This window comes from Momordica charantia, unplaced genomic scaffold, assembly GCF_013281855.1.
Source record: "Momordica charantia cultivar OHB3-1 unplaced genomic scaffold, Mcharantia_2.0 BLBB01000027.1, whole genome shotgun sequence".
Lineage (NCBI taxonomy): Eukaryota > Viridiplantae > Streptophyta > Magnoliopsida > Cucurbitales > Cucurbitaceae > Momordica > Momordica charantia.
In genome coordinates, this window is record NW_028275183.1 from 9092 (window position 1) to 30495 (window position 21404).

Sequence of the window (21404 nt, forward strand, 5' to 3'; positions counted from 1 at the left end):
ATTCATTAATTAATTATTAATCTAATTAACAATTAATTAGTTAATTATATACATATTAATTAAATAAATAATTAACACTTGATTATTTATTACCAAAATAGAATCATATTCTAAAAAATTTCTCTTGTATAACCTATAGTTGTAATCTACATCTTATGCACATTGTTTTGAACCTATAGTTTTAATATGATTCCCATTCATATTAATTATTTGAATCTTATTCAAATGTTTATCTCATAATATATAGTATTAATTTTGAAAATTATCTAAAATTAATATATACAATGTATCAATATACATTATATATATTCCCTTATATAATTTGAACGCTTCAAATTATTTCATAATTATTGATCATTGTTTTACCCGTTGTGAGATAGCAAGGGGACCTAATGGACCTACATATCCAAAGTTCCAACGATACAAGATTAACCGGTCAAATGCATTAACCGAGTTAATCAACATTCGTTAACTTCGGGTCACTCCACAAAAGACCCACAGCTGCACTCTTCTCATTGCACAATGTTTTTCGTGTCCAGAGATATATGATCATTAACGGCAAATCAATCCTTCACGAGTGCTCGTAACTCAAGCTGGGTCAAATTGCTGTTTTACCCATGAGTTACATTTTGCTCCTTAAATACCACTGCTCCTCTAATGGACAACCCGATTATGGTCCGACCAATAATCGGACACTACAAACAATTGTCACCTTCAATGTCAGTTGGTAGTTTATAGATAATGACGGTTTTGAAAAAGCGGATCTACAATGTCGGTTTTAAAAAAAGTGGATCTTTAATGTCAGTTAATAACTGACATCAATTATGGAGATACGATGTCGATTTTCAAGCGACATCGAATGTCGAAAAATAAATAAATAAATAATGTGAAGGAGTTGAGATATAAAGTCGGTTGAAAAGCGACATTAAATATAAAAAATAAATTTAATTATAAAAAAGTGTACTCTATAATGTCAGAATTTTAATGGCAGTTAAGAGTCACTGATTATTTAGATATAATGTTATTTGAAAACTGACATCAAATGTTAAAAAAATTAAAACAAAAAACCCAAAAAAAGGCATGAAAAAAGAAAAAAAATCGGATGAAAAAAAGAATTATGTTATTTGGCTTATTTTTTTTTTATTTTTGTTATTCTTAAGTTAGTTTATTTTCCCCAAAATATCAAATTAAATTCTCTAGATTTTCTTTTTAAAAAACTACATTTGGAAATAAAACAAAACGAGAAAGAAAAGAAAAACCCTAAGTTTTCCCTTACGTTTCCTCCGTTTATCCAAGCCGCCATCCCCTCTTCTTCGTGAAATCGACAGCTACCTCCGGAGACCCATCTTTGTTGGCACAACACCACGACCCAAGATAGCAAGCTCCGGCGATCGTCTCCGTCCTTCACGAGCAACGGGTTTCGACCATTTTTTGTTTCTTTAAAACCCTAACATATATCTTCCTTTTCCTCTCAATCTCCTTAAGCCAGTCGCCACCCCTTATTTTCTCTCTTGTTTGTTAAACTAGCAACGCCACGATTCTTAAACTAGATCCGACAACGTGAGCGATGTTGCAACCTAGATCCACGAGCCATAACAACAACCACCGACGACCCCCTTCAAGTATTTCCATTTTGTCTGTCTAAGAACTTACAAATCGAACTAGAAAATGGGTACGTTTGAACTTTTCTCTCACACTATTTCAATTGCATTTATTCAATTTTGTAACAAGTTTCATTCTTCGCTACTTTTACAATGGCTTATGAACTGAATGAAATCACCAACAACGTGGCATAAATCCCCCAATGTTGCCATTTTTGTTGTGGGAAAATTCGGCCCTTCCTATCCACAAATACGGCTTGTGTCGCACAAATTCTAAATCATGATAATTTTCCTTCCCTTTAAACAGTCCCAAAATTTGACTAAAAATCCAGGTTAGGTTTTATTTCTCTGAAAACTGTGCACTATTTGCTTTAATGTCGTGCTATATTATTGGGTTATCTTGGTTTTGCTTTTCATTTTTCTACGCTACTTAATTCATTTGCAGAAGCGGCAAGAAGTGATCCTCAAAACTGATAAAAACGCAAAAATCCAGGTGGTGGAAGATACACCTTATGATAATTGAACTCAACTTACCAATAACAGTTTTGAACTTTACATTACAAATTGATATACATGTTTGGTAAGCTCTGTGGACATTAAATTTGTTGCAAGAATGATAAAAACTTGAAAGATGTATATTTTTGAAATGATATTGGTAACCTTTGGTAGTATATTTGACAAACATCATACTAGTTCTCAATTCATCCCTTGCAAGTATTTTGTAGTCTTCTCCTTTAATATTTTATTTGTCAAGGCCACCAGTGTGGACCAAATCAGCAACCCCACTTACTTTTAATTGTACGGTCAACAAATTCATGTTGGATACATAAGCAAATTTTCATAAATTTATTTCTATCTTTGTGGCTTCGTAGCAGACATGAATTTTTCCCATTCAATTGTCTTGTGAATTAAATAGCTTCTTGGTGTTTCTTGAATCATAAAATGTTAGGCAAAATATAGCCATAAAAAATCCAATGAAATGAGATATTTGCTCATGAGTAGGATAGGTCATCTTATACTAGGACTTGAAATAGACAAATAATTTTACTTATTTGTTTTCTATTCTCACATAAGATGGGGATCTTTACCGTTTTTTCTATGTCATGTTTTAGGTAGCACAATATTTCCATGGAATGTAACACTACAAACCTCAAAGCCTTTCCTATGTAATGCTCCAAAGCAAGTACCGTTCATATGTTTCCTTAGTTATAGATGAGCAATTAAAGGGGTACGCGTAGTAAGTATAATTTTTATTATTTTAGCTCATTATCTTTCAATTAATTTGCAGGATTCGTTCATCTCTTCAATTAATTTGGATGATTCGCTCATCTCTTCTTTCAATTAATTTACATCTACATTGAGTTTCAAAATTATAGTGCTAATTTTCTATTGGCTCCCTTCTTAGGGGTGTTGGTGCTCATGTGTTTAGGGGAGTAGAAGTTGGTGCTCCTCATGTGTTTAGGGGAGTTCTACTCCTCACGTTGTAACTAACCTTCACACTTCTTTACGTAAGTCAAGGTGAGCCAAATTAATGGTTTAAAGTACATGTAGTTGCTATGGTTAATTTTGAGTATTAATAAAATACAAATTTTTATTAGAAAGTATTCCAACACAAATATACTTTAGGTTAGTTTCGAGTTAAGTTTTAAACAAAAATCATGTTAAAAATAATGTATTACTGAAGTTTTTTAAAGTTATGTTTCTTGAGTTAATTTTGTGGTGTAGAAATATAATCTTATTGGGATATTATTTTGTGCGTAGATTGGGAACTATTGAGATATTAATGGAAGCAAGTGATTGAGAGCAATAAAAGCTTCATACCTTTAGTTCAACCTCTTGAGACTCATCCGTCACGAGTAGGTTGGTCTATTGTTATTTTAACTTTTTAATGAAGTTATTATTACTTAATGAAAGAGCTGATCTTAGTTTATGATAGTTGTGCATTAATGTCGTGAATGTTGTTGAATTCTATATGTGTTGTACTGGTTTGCTGAATTCTAATGGAGGTGTATTAGGATTTGTGATGATTGGATTAGACGTGTTATGTTTATGCATTTTATTAATATTATATTGCATGGTATAAATGTTTTGGTGGTTCGATTGTGTGTTGGAACTTTGAAAAGTATTGGTATTGCTTGACTTTTTTGTTAACTGGATTGCTAAAAATACAGATTATTGCACTATTTTTTATTACTAAAAATAATTTGATATAGGTTTTACAGATATTTTGATATGGTATATGTACAAGATTCTATTAATTTTTTTTTGTAAGTTTCTGTAAAAACAATGTTGGTTTAGAACTGACATCATAGCTACCCGTCATAGTAAATATGCAATAATATATGTAAACAATGTTAGTTACGAAGGAACAATGTCGGTTATTTCAATGTCAGTTAATGACCGACATTGTTCGGATAAACAATGTCAGTTAGGAACCAACATCGTAAACTAACCGACATTGTAGCATACAATGACACACGATTCCATGTCAGTTGATAACCGACATTGATATAACCGACATTGAAGCACTACAATGTCAGTTAAATAGATGTCGGTTCACAACCGACATCGTTCAATAACTGACATCGTTAGCTTCGACGACATTCGATTCGATGTTGGTTGCAGAACCGACATAGTATATATATCATGTCAGTTCTAAAATGACATTAAAGGCCAATTTTGTTGTAGTGGGAAGTCCGTCTCGAGCGAGTGAGAGGGTGGGGCCCTTTGTTCATGTCTAGGAGTCAGCATTTAAGAGAACACTTATCTACTCCCCGAAAGTCGGGGAGGAGTGAATTCCATCTCATGAAGTTATGTTTCCAGCTCTCCACTCTGTCTCGTCCCCAAAATATGGTAGGAATGTTGAGTTGGTGACTCGGGCCACTCTCACCCATACAAATCAAACGACGAGCCCTCACGGGTAGGATTTCATAACTCACTTAGGATTAAGAATGAATTGTTTGTTTATCATATGAAATAGCAATCTGTTAGTCAACGACGTTACATGTAAAGATTGGCTATTTCGTGGCCTCGTCTTATACAAACTCATTGTATAGAATACCCCCACTCACATGTCTACACACGAATGACCTGGATCGGGTCGTCTGTAACATTTACAAAGTTGGTTGTATCAATAGTGTTGTCAAGATAAGTTACCTTGCCTTATCCATATACTACAAACTCTTTAGGTTATTCCCGGGATGTTATCCACTTGTCTATCGAGGGTATATCAAATATATACCCAGTATATATACTGTCCCGATTACATGATAATAACCTTGGATGTTTAGTTTATTGGATTTGGAGAATGTAATGCTATAAATTCAACAACAAATTGATTGAATATGAAACCATGACTTTATTGAATATAAAATTGTTTTACATAATTACAAACTACGAGTTTAGGGCAACACACTCAATGCTTTTTGGGTCGAATTTTTATCTTTCTTTGTTTTCTTCACCATTTTAGCCAAACATACCTCATCTTTTGAGCTCTTTGCAACAACAACGAAATTAGGGCCAGATACGTTCATACTTGAAAGGGAAGGAGACAAAACCTTTGGAAGAAAATGACGATGACTCTGTGGTTTCATTTCGACCATCCACAAGACCGGATGCTCATTCTTGTTCTTGAGAAGGGACATCCTCCTCATCTTGATGGGACTCATGCACTGGAGTGTGGATACTGACTTTGAATTGTAAAATATTGTCATTGCAATCTTCTTCCTTGAACTCTCCTCCACAAACTTTTTGGGGCAAATATCCAAGAATTTGATCATCTCTAATAGAATCCAACATCTCCTGAACATCCATGTTATTTCCATTGTCATCCAGTGAGTTTTCTCCCGTTGCTTCATCCACGGCTGCTAAAATTTCGTGATTTTCAACTTCGTCATTTCCTGTTCTACTTCATAAAAAACTAAAGGTTTTTAGTAACATTGAGTTGTTATGGAAAGTTTAAAGACAAAATACGCTGAAGTGCGGCCGATAGAGTGCTCTCCAACATTGCGCCTGGTGCAATTTCTCAGTGAATTGGAAACATCTTAATATCATGCTTGGAGTCACCAATATTATTTTCTACCACTTCCATACCCATATTGGCAATAACGGAGGGTGAGGGTGGAATTGATGGCTCTAAAAGTTCGGATATGGAGATTGGTTGAGTGACTTCAAACCTAGGGTGATTTTTCATCCCATTTAACACAGCTTGTATTTCTTCACTAAATTTTCTTGTATTTTCCATAAATTTTTACCATCTTTTATTCAACTTCGCTATCTGGTCACAAATATCCTCATGGCCCTTAATTCTAATCTTCTTTTTCTTCTTTTCATTATCAACTCCCTCATTAATCCTAGCCATACTACCTTCTAAATCCCTTTTATCAGAACCTTTACTACCCATAGTTGGATTCTTTCTAAGGTACACTCTCATAATTTCCTCTAGTTTCTTTCTTTGTTCCATAGGATCGAAAATTACTCTTTCTAAAAAAAAAGAGGTGGTTCAAGAGAAGCCAAATCTGGTAGAGTAGGTGGTGGCAGCACGATCTTCCTCTTCTCTTTGTTTTTGTTGCACGAATTAGAGGTCGGTAGTTTGGCGGAAGAGTCAATACATATGTCTTCTTTCTATTCTTTTCAAGATTTTAGTATTTAATAAACAAATATTTTTCTTTGACATTTTGTTTAATTATATAATTTCTTCCATAAAGAGTGAGGAAATTTGAATTGCTATAAATGGGATTGACAAAACTTTCCTCCTCATATATACGTGTGTATGTGTGTGTATGAATTGGACAGTAGCCGATTTCTACCTATATATATATTTGAATTGGACAGTCGCCGATTTGTAAAAAAGCCACACAGATCTTTCTAACTCTCCTACAAGGGTGATAATAGGGGTCATTAACCATCACATTTTGTATTTTGTTTTAGTTTGTTTGTTGGGTATCCAGCATAGTTTTTTTTAGTTTAAATTTCAGAAGATTCACACCTTTCTGTGTAGTTTCTAAAGATATCGCCTTATTGTTGTTTTCATATTATTCTTCATATTTCTAATATCTGTAATAAAAAAGTATAAACTAGTTTATTTTTGTTTTTTTTACATTCTTAAAAAACAAAACTGTAGTGAATTAGGTATATTTGTATTGTTTAGTTTTATCTAGAGGGATAAGGGGTATAATTTGTTTTAGGTAAGCAATTGTATTTTTTTAATGACGCTTATTAATGATGGAAATGACAAAAAAAAATTAATGATGTACATTTAATGACACATTTCAACACATTTAGTGATGCATATAATACTGACGTACATATATAACAACGGGCATTAATCGTCATTGAAAGCCACCATCTTTAAAGAGAAACAAGGACACTCAAATCTATGACGTACATTTAATTATACACATAATAAAGACATTTGATCGTCATCGTTATTGACCGTCATTAAAAGCGACCATCATTAAAGAGAAATAATGACACTCGAATAGATGACGGGTGCTTGACCGTCATCATTATCCTTTAATGATGGGCAGTTGAAATTTGTTATAGTTGATATCCATATTTATAGAGATAGAATTCTTGTCCGAGTTCATGAACTAATGAAATTGGTGATTTTTTTTTAATTGAAAATCATAGGTCATTGATATTTATAATAAATTTTATTTTAGTGAAGAATTAAGTTATTACTCAACAATAATTTTTTTATTTAATTAAATGGTGTTATGAATTCGGAAGTCTTCTTTATTATTAAAACAAACACAATTTATTAATATTTATAAATATTAATGGAATCAATATTAATCTAAAATTACTCAAATATAAAATTTTAATTTACTCAATTTTAACGAATGTATTAGTTAACATAATGCATTAAATAAATGAATATGCAATTTTCAGAATTCTCACAATTTTTTTTTATGAACAAGAGGTAAAATACAAAAAATAATAATAATAATAATTGGAATGATAAGCGTCAGTTGTCTAACAGACAGGACAGATGTCTTCTAAACGTTTGCTATTAGTTCGAATAATTTTTTATGCAACTGTTTTCCATATATTTTTTAGTTTTTAATTTTTATATCATGTTAAACACAGGTATTTCGAATAATTTGTGTATTTCACGCTGGTAGTAATAATTTAATAACTATTATTTAATAATAGTTAATTAATTAGTTTTATATTAATTTTAATATCAATTGTGATTATTGTAACTATATTTTTAGATTATTATATAAATAAATTTATAATTAGATTATTTTTTTCTGTTTTATTTGGAGTTAAGATAGGAAAAGATATCCAAATTCTAAATATTCATATATTTATGTTATTTTATTCTAAATTTATTATTAGAAATATAATCTAATTTTCACTATTTTATTAATTAATCTCTTAATTGTATTATTTGCATTTACATTTAATTTGAATATTGATACATTTTCTATTTTTTAGAGATATTATTTACTTGGTTTAATACATTTCTATATATTTATGTTAATATTTAATCTAAAAAATATTATACATCATAAATGAAAGGAATTAAATTATTTCATGTTTAAATTAAAACATTTTAAAGTTCTAAATTTTAATTTAATTTTTAATTAAAAATTATAATAAATAAAAAATCCAAAATTTATTTATACTTTACTTGTTTTCTTTTATATTATTTCTTGAAACTGAGGCTTATTTATTTTTCTGTAAGTACGTAACTCAATGAGAAATTTCCTTACTTGTCCAATTTCTAATCAATGAAGACAACCATTTGTTCTGGTATAAATAGTCATTATTTGTTCTTCTATGGTGAGAGGGGTGAATTGAGATTCTTTTGAGTAAATATTTAAATAATCTTATTCTGCCGAAGAAATAATTTATCAAAATAATGAGTCACCATCGATATCGACACATCTGAGATTGCCAAATGTTTGAGAGTTACTCTATTCAATCTTTTTCCTTCTTTTTGTTGTTGTATATCTCGTTCATACATAACTTTTCTTTGTTTGTCGGACTTATAGTGAGTTACAGACAGAGTTAGAAAACGTCAAATATTTTATGATTATATCATACATGATTCAGTTGCGTAAACTCATGATTCAGTTGTGTAAACTTTTGGATAGATATCCTACATCTGAACTGAATTCTTTATGGTTAAAGAATCTTTTTCTAGTTGCTCTGGAACAATTAGGAAATTCTTTAGAAGAAATATGAGGTTATGTTTCTTGTGGCAGTCGGGTTTGTAAGGATTGTTTATTTGTTTTCCATGCAATTTCTAACACTTGTCTCGAGTATGTCTTGACTTTTTACAATAAGTGCAAAAAACATTATCTTTCTCTCCATGGCTACTACCTCTATGTCCATTTGACTGGGTATCATTGAAACCATTTAGATTGTTAGAGCCAAACAAGATATTACTTTTACCTGCTACCATTGATGATCCATCTATTGTTTGAGATTCAAGCATCACTTTGCATCTACTTTCCTCACTTTTGATGATCCATATAACTTCAGTCAAGGTTGGTAATTCTTTGCCAAGTATTTGTACTCTAACAGCATCAAAATCAACATTCAAACCAGCAAGAAAGGTATAAATTCTATCTTTATCAACGAACCTTTTATACGTGGTAGCATCTTCACCATATGTCATAGTAATGCATTGAAAATAATCCAATTCCTACCAAATATGTCGCAATAAAGTTGCATATTCTATAACATAATGGTTACCTAGCCTAGTAGATGAAAGGAAGTCTTAATGTCATAGATTCAGGCCGCATCTTCTGCCTTAGAGTAGGTTTGCTTAATCGTGTCCCAAATCTCCTTGGTCGAATTTAGGAACATATATGTGTCACTAATAATAGGAACCATCAAACTCCATAACCATGACATTACCATACCATCAGCTTCCTCCCATGCCTCAAAATTTAGGTCCCCCACTTTTGGTCTGGTTCCCATAATGTAGCTTATTTTCCTTTTTCTTTAAAAAAAGTCCTGACAAATTGAGATCATTTCAAGTAATTTTTTCCATCCAAACGGCAACTAGGTTGAGTATTTTGTAAATCTCCAAGATTGTTGGAAACAACCTTTTCAAAACTAGTATTTTCATTGGTATTTGATGACTCAATGTTACCTTAATGAAAATTAAGGTAAAAAACTTCAAAGAATAATAAGGTTAGAATAAGTTGAAAAACATAAACTTCAAAAACCAACAAAATCACAGCAAACTGCTGAATCACTATCTAGCTTCACATAACCCAAATTGCCACCGTTGGTGTCTACAGAAACACTTCACAAAGGAAGTTGAAGATCGATAACAATGGATAAAATCTAGTGCTAGCAAAAACCTGACGAACGGCATAAGCAAAAAATCTTGCGGAAGCAAAAACCCGACGAACAGCACAAGAAAAGATAATGAACACACACGGCGAATGGCACGACCAAGTGAACGGTTGACGCGATCCAAGGTGCTAAAAAAAATTCGAAGGCAGTGCACGCGATTGAATGTCACGAAAGGCATATAAAATCGTGATTTTTGGGCACTGATCAAAGGTCACCGGCCGAAATGAATCGTGATCGAAATCCGGCAAGAGTAGCAGCGGCTAGGGTTTAGGATAGCGTCTAAAGAAGTGGCGAAATCAGATAAGATTAGCGACGACTAGGGTTTCTGACAGGTGGCGGCTAGGGTTTCTGAAAAAATAGTGTTTTAGAAGGAGCTATGGTTTCCCTGCTCTAATACCATGTAATTTAGTAATAGTAAATTCGAAGTTGTATTTTCTCTTCAATAGGATGCCCTATGTATACTATGATACAAAGATAAAATAAGCCCTATGTATACTATGATACAAAGATAAAATAAGGAAAGAATAAGGTAGAGAAGGTAGTTGACCACGAAACTGACTTTACCCTCATCCTAAGGTGAAGCAACATGGCAAAAAGGAAATGATAAGACAGTGTCATTTTCTAAAAAAAAATCAAACCCGTTTATTTAAAAAAAAAGGAATGTCAGTATACGGACATTTTACATAGAGAGTGAAAAGGAGCATAATGTGTGTAGGACAGAGGATTTGTCAAACTCGTCTGCCATTATCATTATTAGCGAGCAGGATGAAGCAGTGGAAGCTACTCCTTTAACAGAGGCTCAAGAGGACATCCCTGAAGATTATTTTGTTTGTTTCAAGGAAGAGGAAACGCAGAATGGCAGAGCCTTACCAATAGAAATGGATGGGTCAATTGAATAGGAAGGTGAGCGTTTTAATCCGATATTGAGTTCAGATCAGTAGGGACGATCGAGTATAGAGCAATAAGGGATGGGTCAATCTACTTAGGACATTGAGGAGGCTGTTACTAATGAGGAAGAGGAAGTGTCTAATTGCTTTCCTTTTTCTAGAAAACTAGTTTGCTCCCTATGGAAATGCAAGATGTGTATTAGGTCGAGTTCTACTAAAGGTAGTGTTTTGGCAAAGAAGAAATCTAGAGAGATTACGACTTACTGAGAGTTATGAAGAAAGAAATTAAAGCAGAAGAGGCTGAAGAAGTTGAGGGACTTATGGTTCCTAACTGAAAATAATTTCATAGAATGTGAGAGGTCTGGTACTCCCTCCAAAAGAGAATTAGTGAAGTCCCTTTTAGTTAAAGAGCTAACCCAGATGTTATGATACTACAAGAATCAGAACTTCAGTTGATTAGAAACGTAGTTAAGTCTATATGGAGCTGGAGACATATTGCCTAGTCTGAGTTATAAGCAAAAGGCTATGCGGGAGGTGTCATCATCATGTGGAACTAAAACTTGGTTCAGGTGGAGGAGTCCATTATAGGTATGTTCTCTGTTTCCATTCTTGTGAACTTTAAAGACAGCTTTCACGGTTACATTACATGTGTTTATGAGCCCTCAACTTATGGAGGTAGAGACGATATCTGGCAAGAAACTTTTTACTTGATTGGCCTTTTTGCGGATCGCTGGTGTGTGGGAGAGATTTTAATGTGGTTAGAAGAATTGAGGAGAAGTCTTCTGGGAGCATAATTACAAGAAGTATGAAGAATTTCAATTTACTTATTGATAAGCTGAATTTGGTCGATTCCTTATAAGCTGAATTTGGTCGATGTTCCCACGAAGGAATGGCTTGTTCACTTGGTAAGATGGTAGAGATAGGTCGGTTGCCACTCGTATCGATAGATTCCTTCTCTCTAAGAAGTGGGTTGATGAGTTTAAAGAAGTTAAATTACTTTGACTCCAACGCACTACCTCGGACCATTTCCCTCGTCATTTACAGTTAGGCAATAATAATTGGGGTCCCTCCCCTTTCTGCTTCGAGAACTTGTGGATGGACCATCCTCCTTCAATGAGAACATAGAGTCGTGGTGGAAATCTCTCCCTGTGGTTGGATGGCCGAGTTATGCTTTCATGAATAAGCTAAAGGAAATCAAATTTTTGTTGAAAAATTGGAATAAAGAGACCTTTGGGGTTGTTGAAATGCTTCGAGGAGTTGTGAACGAAGAATTAAAGCCCTTGACAAGCTTGAAGAGGAAGGGGTTCTCACTAAAACAGAGAGAGAAGAAAGAGAGGAACACAAAAATGCTTATTTTAATTTAACCATCGGAAGTGGGCACTATAGTGGCTAAAGGAAGGGATGAAAACTCAAACTTTTTCCACACATGGGCCTCGGCTAGAAAATCTAAAACCATCATCTCTCTACTATATAAAAGTATAATAGGGAGCTGCTAACCTTAGAGAGCGAGATTGTGCAAGAGATTGTCGGGTTCTATGATCGCTTATACGAAGATGTTTCAAGACCTTGCTTTCTGATATAAGGTGTTCAAAAAACAAGGTAGACAGCTTGACTCGAAAGACCTTTTGAAATTGAAGAGATCCAGCAAGCAGTCTCGAGATGGGTTCACAAACGAAATCTTTAAAATGTCTTGGAAAACCTTCAAGGAAATTAGGGGTGTTCCAAGCTATTTTTGGAAGCAACATTGTTAATTGATGCACTAACGAGACCTATATTTGTTTGATTCCGAAGAATCTGAAGGCGATGAAGGTTGTAAAATTGGTGTATGATTTTAGACATTTTTCTTCAAGCCTTGGGGTTGTCTTGAATTCAAAGAAAACTGCCATCATCGGAATACATGTAGTGAAATGACGTTAATCCCGCAATGACAACAGAGATCTTGTTTTTTGAATTTTCTAATAAAAAAAACACGCCATTGAAAATAAAAAATAGGAGAAAATAACTTACTTTTGAAGAACTTTTCTTCAAGAATACTACCACCGGTCTTCCCACTATTCTCGGGGAATGATGATCTTGCTTGTGAGAGCAACTTGATTAGTTTTATTTTATTTTATTTTTCTTTTAATTAAATGAATATTAATTAATTAATAATTTATATATATAATTAATTAATTATTAATCTAATTAACAATTAATTAATTGATTATATATATATATATATTACTCAAATAAATAATTAACACTTAATTATTTATTTATAAAATATAATCATATTCTATATCATTTCTTTCATATAACATATAGCTGTAATGTACATCTTAAGCACATTATATTTAACTTATAGTACATTCATATTAATTTTTATTTGAAGCTCATTCAAACAATTTCTCTCATAATATATTGTTTCAATTTAGAATTAACCATACATTATAATGTATCAATATACATACATATAATCCCTTGAGCAATTTAAACATGTCAAATTCTTCCAAAAACCTGATCCTCGTTTTACCCGTTGTGAGCTAGCAAGGGGATTTGATGGACCTGCAGATTAGGAGCTCCAACGATACAAGTTTAATCGGTCAAACTCATTAAAAAGGTTAAGCAAACACCAGATTAAGAAGTTATATCATGATGTTAGGTTTTATAGATGTGATGAGTCTTTCTTGTTTAAATTGAGACCTGACAACATTCTTCCCAAGTGTGTTGTTGAGCAAGAATAGAAAGATATTTTGGAGGCGTGTCATAAATCAACTTATGGTGTATTTCGCTGGACGTAAAACTACATCAAATATCCTCCAAAGTGGTTTCTTTTGGCATTCCTTATTTCAAGATGCACACGTATTTGCTCAAAGCAATGACCGATGCCAAAGATCAAGTAACTTGACTCGAAAACATGAGATGTCCCTCATCTCAATCTTGGAAGTTAAGTTGTTCGATGTTTGAGGCATCAATTTCATGGGCTTATTCCCACCATCATTTGGTGGGAATTACAATATTTTGGCTGTTGACTATGTTTCAAAATGGGTTGAGCCTTTCACCCCTACAAATGATGCCAATGTAGCTTCTCCCTTCTTGTAGAAATTTATTTTTACTAGATATGGAAGACCAATATGCTTGATTAGTGATGAGGGCACTAATTTTCTTAATAGAGCAGGGAGTAATTTGTTAAAAAAAATATAATATCCATGATAAGATTGTTACTGTCTATCATCCTTAGACAAATGGTTTAGCATAAATATGCTAATAGAGCAATAAAATCAATCTTAGAGAAATTTGTTAATTTGAATAGGAAATATTGGGCCATTAGACTTGAAGATGTGTTATAGGCATATAGGACTGCATTGAAAACTTCGTTAGGTATGTCTCCATGTCGTATAGTTTTTGGTCAGGCTTGTCATCTTCTACTTGAACTAGAGAACATAGAACTTTTTGGACTACTCGAAAACTAAACTTTGATTTTTTTGCTGTAGGTGAAGCAAGGTTATTGCAATTAAATGAGTTGGACGAGTTTAGACAATTTTCTTATGAGAATGCTAAAATACATAAAGATCAAACTAAAAGATGGCATTATAAGAAAATTATGGATGAGAATTTAGAACTTGGAGATTCATTATTGTTATTCAATTCCTAATTGATGTTATTCCCAGGTAAGTTTATGTCTAGATGGTCGGACCCGTTTCTAGTTGAACGTGTTTATCCACATGGAGCCATGAATTTAAGAGATTCTAATGGCAATATTTTCAAAATGAATGGGCATATAGTGAAGAAATACTTTGGTCTTGACAGAGAAAAAACCTCTGTATTGCTCAAGAACTTATGAGAAAACAGTGGAGACAGTCCATCTGTTGGTGTTGAGGGTGTTTTTTGTGTAAGATATATATTTTTTTATTTTTGTGAAATTTGTATACCATTAGTTATGCTTTTTTTTGTAGATTTGAAATCTAAATTTTGTGTTGTGATTTGAATTTTGCAGAGTCGAGCTTTTGATGCCTCCAAAATTGTGCCATGTCCATTTTAAGCAAGAAAAAAATTTTGGAAAATTTTTAACAAAATTATTGGACTTGATTTTGGGTTAATTTTAAATGCGCCTTGGGCTATTCGAAAAGTATAAATGCCACTTTGTTAAACCGTTGCTTAATTTAAATGAAAAAAAAAGCCCTACATCTTCTCACATTTTGTGATTTCTTCCTCCCAAAAACCCAACTCATTTTAAAAAATTTCCACCAAATCTTCAAAGATCCCCCAAATCTCTCCTTCTCCTCTTATTTCTGGCAAACATAGGTTAGGGTTGAGGGACTTTTGTTATGTTTGGAGCGTATAATCGAGAATTTTATAAAACACAAAACATTTTATTTTATTTTCCTACTAAAAAAATCTATTTAAGTAAACAATGAAATTTATATTTAATCCAAATTCACTTTCTATTTTTTTAATTTTTAGAAAACACAAAAAAGTTAAAAAAAAAAAACATTTGCCATAAAAAATATACAAAAATTATAGGAATTAAAATACTACAAATAAAAGAAAAAAAGATTGACCAAGAATACCCAACAAATTTATGGGTCTACATAGGGCAAAATGATAATGTGAAAGAAATTAATCTTTTAAACTAGGTTCCTTGCACCTGGTTTGAAATACGTTCCCCTTTGCTATATTTTGTTGGCTTTATGAGCTCTAAAAACTTAATATTTCCCTACTATTCCAACACAAAGATGGCTTGGAATACCATGTCCTCTCATATGTTAATGATATAATTAACACAAATTATTCTATAGAGCTCTTTCAAGATATCACCTACAATAACTACTTTGTTTTTAAGTATCCCAACAATAGTTGCCTACATTTACACGATAAAAACACTCAATATACTAAACCCATGAGATATAGACTCCCCTATTTACACACACTTCCCACACCACTCAAGATTTCTTGTAGCTTCGTTCAAATAAAACCTTAAAAAAAAAAAGAGCTATATTTATTGGAAAAAATATCATACTCTTCCTAAGAAACAATATCCTAATCCTTGTCGTCAGAAGTACGCTTCAATATGGGTGAAAACAAATTGTTAACTAAATAACTAAATAAGTCAATAGATATATATTGTATAATTCACACGGAGGAGAGTTGAGGATAATAAGGTAGATGCGTGTTTATATTAAAATTAATGTGAAAAGCTAAAGATGATTCTGTGCAGGGAGGGGCAGACCATCAATGTATACAAGTCAGTAATAAAATTATTTATTTTTTCATTTAATTAAATATGGAAATAGTTTTGTCTTTCAAAATTTTTAACATCATATTAGAATGGTAATAAATTGCTTTAAAGTTCATAAAATATTTGTCTCTCTCCGGCACATAAAAACTTGAAATTTGAATCCAAATGAAACATAAAATAGATGAGTTTCTTTTCTTCAAAAGAATAAAAATGAAAACGAGGGTGAGAAAATTGCAATAATCCATGGCAATTTCATGTGTTTCTCCCCCATCCAAGAAAATTGTGTTAATCTCCATTTTTATGTAGGCACTCTTCGCATGGACGAATCGCCGGACTTGGTTGCGTAAGCTTGTGACTCGAGTGGGGCATTAAAATGATAGAACATGGTAAGATCCCGTTTATCTAGATCCCGAGTGGGGCATTAAAATGATAGAACATGGTCAGATCCCGTTTATCTAGATCCTAAAGGGCCTTTGTTTGGCCCGCCCGTTCCAAGTGGGGAGCAAAGCCATGGAGTCTGGACTGAGGCCCATGTCTTCATGGGCTTCTAAAGTGGAGGGCAAAACGTGAGGCTTGACTTTACATAGCAACGAAAACCTCCCTCTCCTTACAGTGGAAGGGTAACGGGTCATTTCTTCTCAGATCCAATATGGTCGAATGGGGTGGGGCCTCCTGAACCATCATTTTTTGCTTTTCTCTTTCATTTCATTTCATTTGTTTAGATATGACATGAAACTACTCTAATTTTGTATATGGTATGTTTCTTATTTATATTTAGTGGCCACATCTTAAAAAGTTTTTAAAAGATAGGATATTTTAAAATTCATTGATCAAACTTATAATTTAACCTAATATTTAGCAACATTCATTTTGCAATCACTTAATTGATTATTTTTAATAATCATAATAATTAACACAAATAATATTTGTATGGTTACATAATTAAGAAAGATACCAAATCTCGATTATATGACAAATGATTGTAATTTTAATGAAAATTGTAGTGGGTAGCAAAAATCTTTTATTTATTTCAAAATATGCACATGTTTTTAAAATTTTCATATATAGCAAAAATTTTCACTTATATCAATAATATATCAAATACTCATATCAGTAGTATATCAGACACCCATATTAATATGTATATTAGATGTATATCACATACATTGCACAGCCACTCATATTAGTAGTATATCAAATGTATATCACATGCATATTGCAACTATATCACATACATATATCAGTATTATATCAGATGTATATCACATACATGTATCAATAGTAAGGTATATTACAGATATATATCATTTGGATAAAGTTGTCATTTTAAAATTGGACCTCCATTAAAAAAAAGTGCTATATTTGGAAAAATTAAATGTGGTTGTTATTTTGCTAATCTTTTTTCCATATTTGTCACTGTTCCTAATTTTAATTATTAAATAATATTCAAATCGTATAAATAGATAAATATCATAAACTTAATATGAAACTTAGTTAAAGCAACACAACTTCATGATATTGTAGTAAACCTATAAAAATAACTAATAATTAAAAAATTACATGTCAGGATATTGGTCATTAAAGGTTGGGCGAGATAAAGAGATTATTGAAGGTCGAGAGAGGAAATGAGAGAGAGAAAAAAGAACGTAGAGATTGTCAATATTTCTTCATATTTCCTCTATAGTTGCTTTATATTTTTTGACATCATTATTTTTTTAAAAAAAAAAATTATATAATTCAAATAAAATATATAGCAAACCTAAAAATAGCTTAAGTGGTTAAGGTAACCAAAAGGTTGTGAGTTCGAATCCGCACTCTACATATTTAAAAATTTTATTTATTCGTGTGTGAGAAGAGGAGGTAGAAGATTGAGAAGAGATTAGTTGCATTTCACCTTTCCTATAAGACCTGCACTACAAGAAATAATTTTTCAGAAATAAATTTTTCAAAACATACGATATTTCGACCACACATCGTTGACATTTGGAGAATATCAAATTTATTTTTTGGTGAGATGTGAGATGTTCCGACATATTTAGATGTCAAGATTTAACACACATGATCTAAAATGAATACTTTACCTGTATATCCTAATTTATATCCATGAGATGAATAAGCAACTATGGGCATTTGCTCAATCTCTTGAATTTATTCTTGGTATCAAAGCTCGGGACATACGTCCTCTTTTATTTTCTCAATTTTGTGTAGGAAGCATATGCTTTCCTATTTGAGTGAGTGGTTTACGGGAACTCTAGGGCCAAGTCTATTATTGTTAAACCTTGATGGTTGTTTAACGAACTTAAGAAGTTCCTAACCTATTTGTTCACATGGATCAATGAAATGGGACACTCGAGGGAACCACATGGTAGTTTTTACAATACATATGACAATTTCTTTTGGGTAGGTTTGACAAATGACTTTACGTGGTTTGCTAGACTTGGGGTATACGAGAGTGGTTATAAAAAGGCACCTATATCGGTAATTAATGGTGTTTGTGCAAGAAAATCGGGATTGGTCAAACCTTGTTAAGGTATGACGGGTGGAATAGCTTGAGCGCTCAAATAAGGAATGACCTGTACAAGAGAGACAAACACTCCGACGCTCAAGTTAGTTTAAGCACAAACTTAAAGAACCTCGAAGCCACAAGAAAGGCAAGCACATAGAAAGGAAGTGCCATCTAATATGGGAGATAGTGCAAAGAGGGGATGTGATCGTCACAAAGATCACTTCAGAACACAACATTGTTGATCCTTTTACGAAGGCACTCACAACTAAAGTGCTTGAGGGCTATCTAGAGAGTCTAAGTCTACGATCATCGTACGATTAGTTTAGGACAAGTGGAAGAAGTGTAATGGGTATAGTGTATGCCCTAGTTTATTGTATTTTCCCTTTGCCTTTATGATTATGTACACCCCACTTGAGTTTAGTTCAAGTGGGAGTTTGATGAGTGTGTTGCTCTAAACTCGCAGTTTGTATTTATGTAAAAACAAATTTATATTCAATAAAGTTATATTCAATCAATTTGTTGTTGAATTCATTACATTGCAATTATCTAATCCAATAAACAAAATATCCAAGGTTATTGTCATGTAACCGGGACAGTATATATACAGGGTATATAATTGATATACCATCGATATACAAGTGGATAATGTCTCGAAAATAACCTGAAGGGTTTATGGTATATGGATAAAGTTGGGTACCTCATCCTTGCAAAACTATGGATACGACCCACTTTGTAAATGTTACAAACGATTCGATCCAGGTTGTTCGCGTGGACACATGTGAGTGGGGGTATCCTATACAATGAGTTTGTATAAGACCAGACCACGAAATAGCAAATATTTAGATGTAACGCTGTTGACTAATAGATTGCTATTTCATAGGATGACTAGGCAACTCATTCTCAATCCTGAGTGAGTTATGGACTCTTGCTCATAAGGACTCATTCTTTGATCTGTATTGGTGAGAGTGGCTCGAGTCACCGACTCAACATTCCACCCATTTTGGGGATTGTTGGGTGTGTTGCCCTAAACTCGTAGTTTGTTTTTATGTAGAAACAAATGTATATCCAATAAAGTTTTATTCAATAAATTTGTTGTTGAATTCATAGCTTTGCATTGTCCAAAATCCAATAAACTAAACATCCAAGGTTATTTTCATGTAACCGGGACAGTATATATATACTGGGTATATATTTGATATACTAGGTATATATTTGATATACACCTGATATACGAGGTATGTATTTGATATATCCTTGATATACAAGTGGATAATGTCCCGTGAATAACCTAAAGGGTCTATAGTATATGGATAAGGCTGGGTACCTTATCCTGACAACACTATGGATACGGCCCACTTTGTAAATGTTACAGACGACTCGATCTAGATCATTCGTGTGGAGACATGCGAGTGGAGGTATCCTATACAATGAGTTTGTATAAGACCAGACTGCGAAACATACAATCTTTAGATGTAACACTGTTGACTAACAGATTGCTATTTCATAGGATGACCAGACAACTCATTCTCAATCTTGAGTGAGTTATGAACTCCTGCCCGTGAGGGCTCATCCTTTGATATGTATGGGTGAGAGTGGTCCGAGTTGTCGACTCAATATTCCTACCATTTTGAGGATGAGACCGAGTGGGGAGTTGGGAACATAACTTCACAAGATGGAATTCACTCCTCTTCGACTTTAGGGGAGTAGATGAGTGTTCTCTTAATTACTGACTCCGGGACTTAAACAAGGGGCCCCACCATCTCACTGGCACGAGAGGGACTTCCGGTTATTGGTCGGACCATAACCGGGTTGTTCATTAGAGGAGTAGTGGTATTTGAGGAGTAAGATGTAACTCAGGGATAAAACGGTAATTTGACCCAGCTTGAGTAACTAACACTCGTGAAGGATTGATTTGTCATTAATGGTTGTATATCCGTGGACACGAAAATATTTTGCAGTGAAAACAGTGTAGCTGCGGGTCTTTAGTGGAGTGACCCGTAGTTAACGAATGTTGATTAACTCGGTCAATGAGTTTGACCAGTTAATCTCGTATCGTTGGAGCTTCTGATCTGTAGGTCCATTAGGTCCCCTTGCTAGCTCATAATAGGTAAAACAAGGATTAAGTTTTTTGAAAAAATTTGACATGTTCAAATTACTTAAGGGATTATATGTATATTGATACATTATAATATATAGTTAATTCTAAATTATAGAATTATATATTGTCAGAAATATTATTTGAATGAGATTCAAATAAAATTAATATGAATAAGATTCATATTAAAACAATAGATTAAAAATAATGTGCATAAGATGTACATTACAACTATAGGTTATATGAGAGAAATGTTTTAGAATATGATTCTAATTTTGTAATAAATAATTAAGTGTTAATTATTTATTTCATATATATATATATGTTAATTAATTGTTAATTGGATTAATAATTAATTATTATTTATTAAGTAATATAATTAATTAATAAATTACATACATATATATATATATATATAACTCCCCACGTCATAAGTTGGTTTTGTGTTTGCAGAAGAGTTCTGCTGTATACATAATAGAACAAAAGAAACTCTCAAGGAAGATTACTCTCTCAATTAAGGTTTTATCTCAAAAAATTCTCCCTTATGTTCCAAATCGATGTTGCCACAAGCATGATCTTGGTACCCAGAGAATAGCACGGAAGGTCTATTGGTGGTGTTCGGGAAATCGTTGAAGAACAGTTCTTCAAATGTAAGTTTTCCCCTGTATTTCATTTTTGCACACCTTTGATTTTGTTTCTCAAAATTGATGAACAAAGATCCGCTTCCGCTCCGGGATTCACATCCCATCAATTGGTATCAGAGCCAGTTTGATGT

At 32.8% G+C, this 21404-nt stretch overlaps 1 long non-coding RNA gene and 1 pseudogene across 8 annotated transcripts; both read left to right on the forward strand.

The window, feature by feature from the left end:
- The first annotated feature begins 1309 nt into the window (after nt 1–1309).
- LOC148207921 (uncharacterized) lies at nt 1310–3636 on the forward strand. Of its 8 annotated transcripts, none has more exons than XR_015787580.1 (6): nt 1310–1672; nt 1909–1933; nt 2047–2181; nt 2714–2838; nt 3007–3119; nt 3363–3636. It is a non-coding gene; the product is annotated as an uncharacterized LOC148207921 (long non-coding RNA). The 8 variants fall into 8 exon arrangements; XR_002603614.2 differs by having other exon boundaries at nt 2047–2094; XR_015787577.1 differs by lacking the exon at nt 1909–1933.
- A 12720-nt stretch (nt 3637–16356) lies between these two features.
- LOC148207922 (signal recognition particle RNA) lies at nt 16357–16716 on the forward strand (annotated as a pseudogene).
- Nucleotides 16717–21404: the final 4688 nt, after the last annotated feature.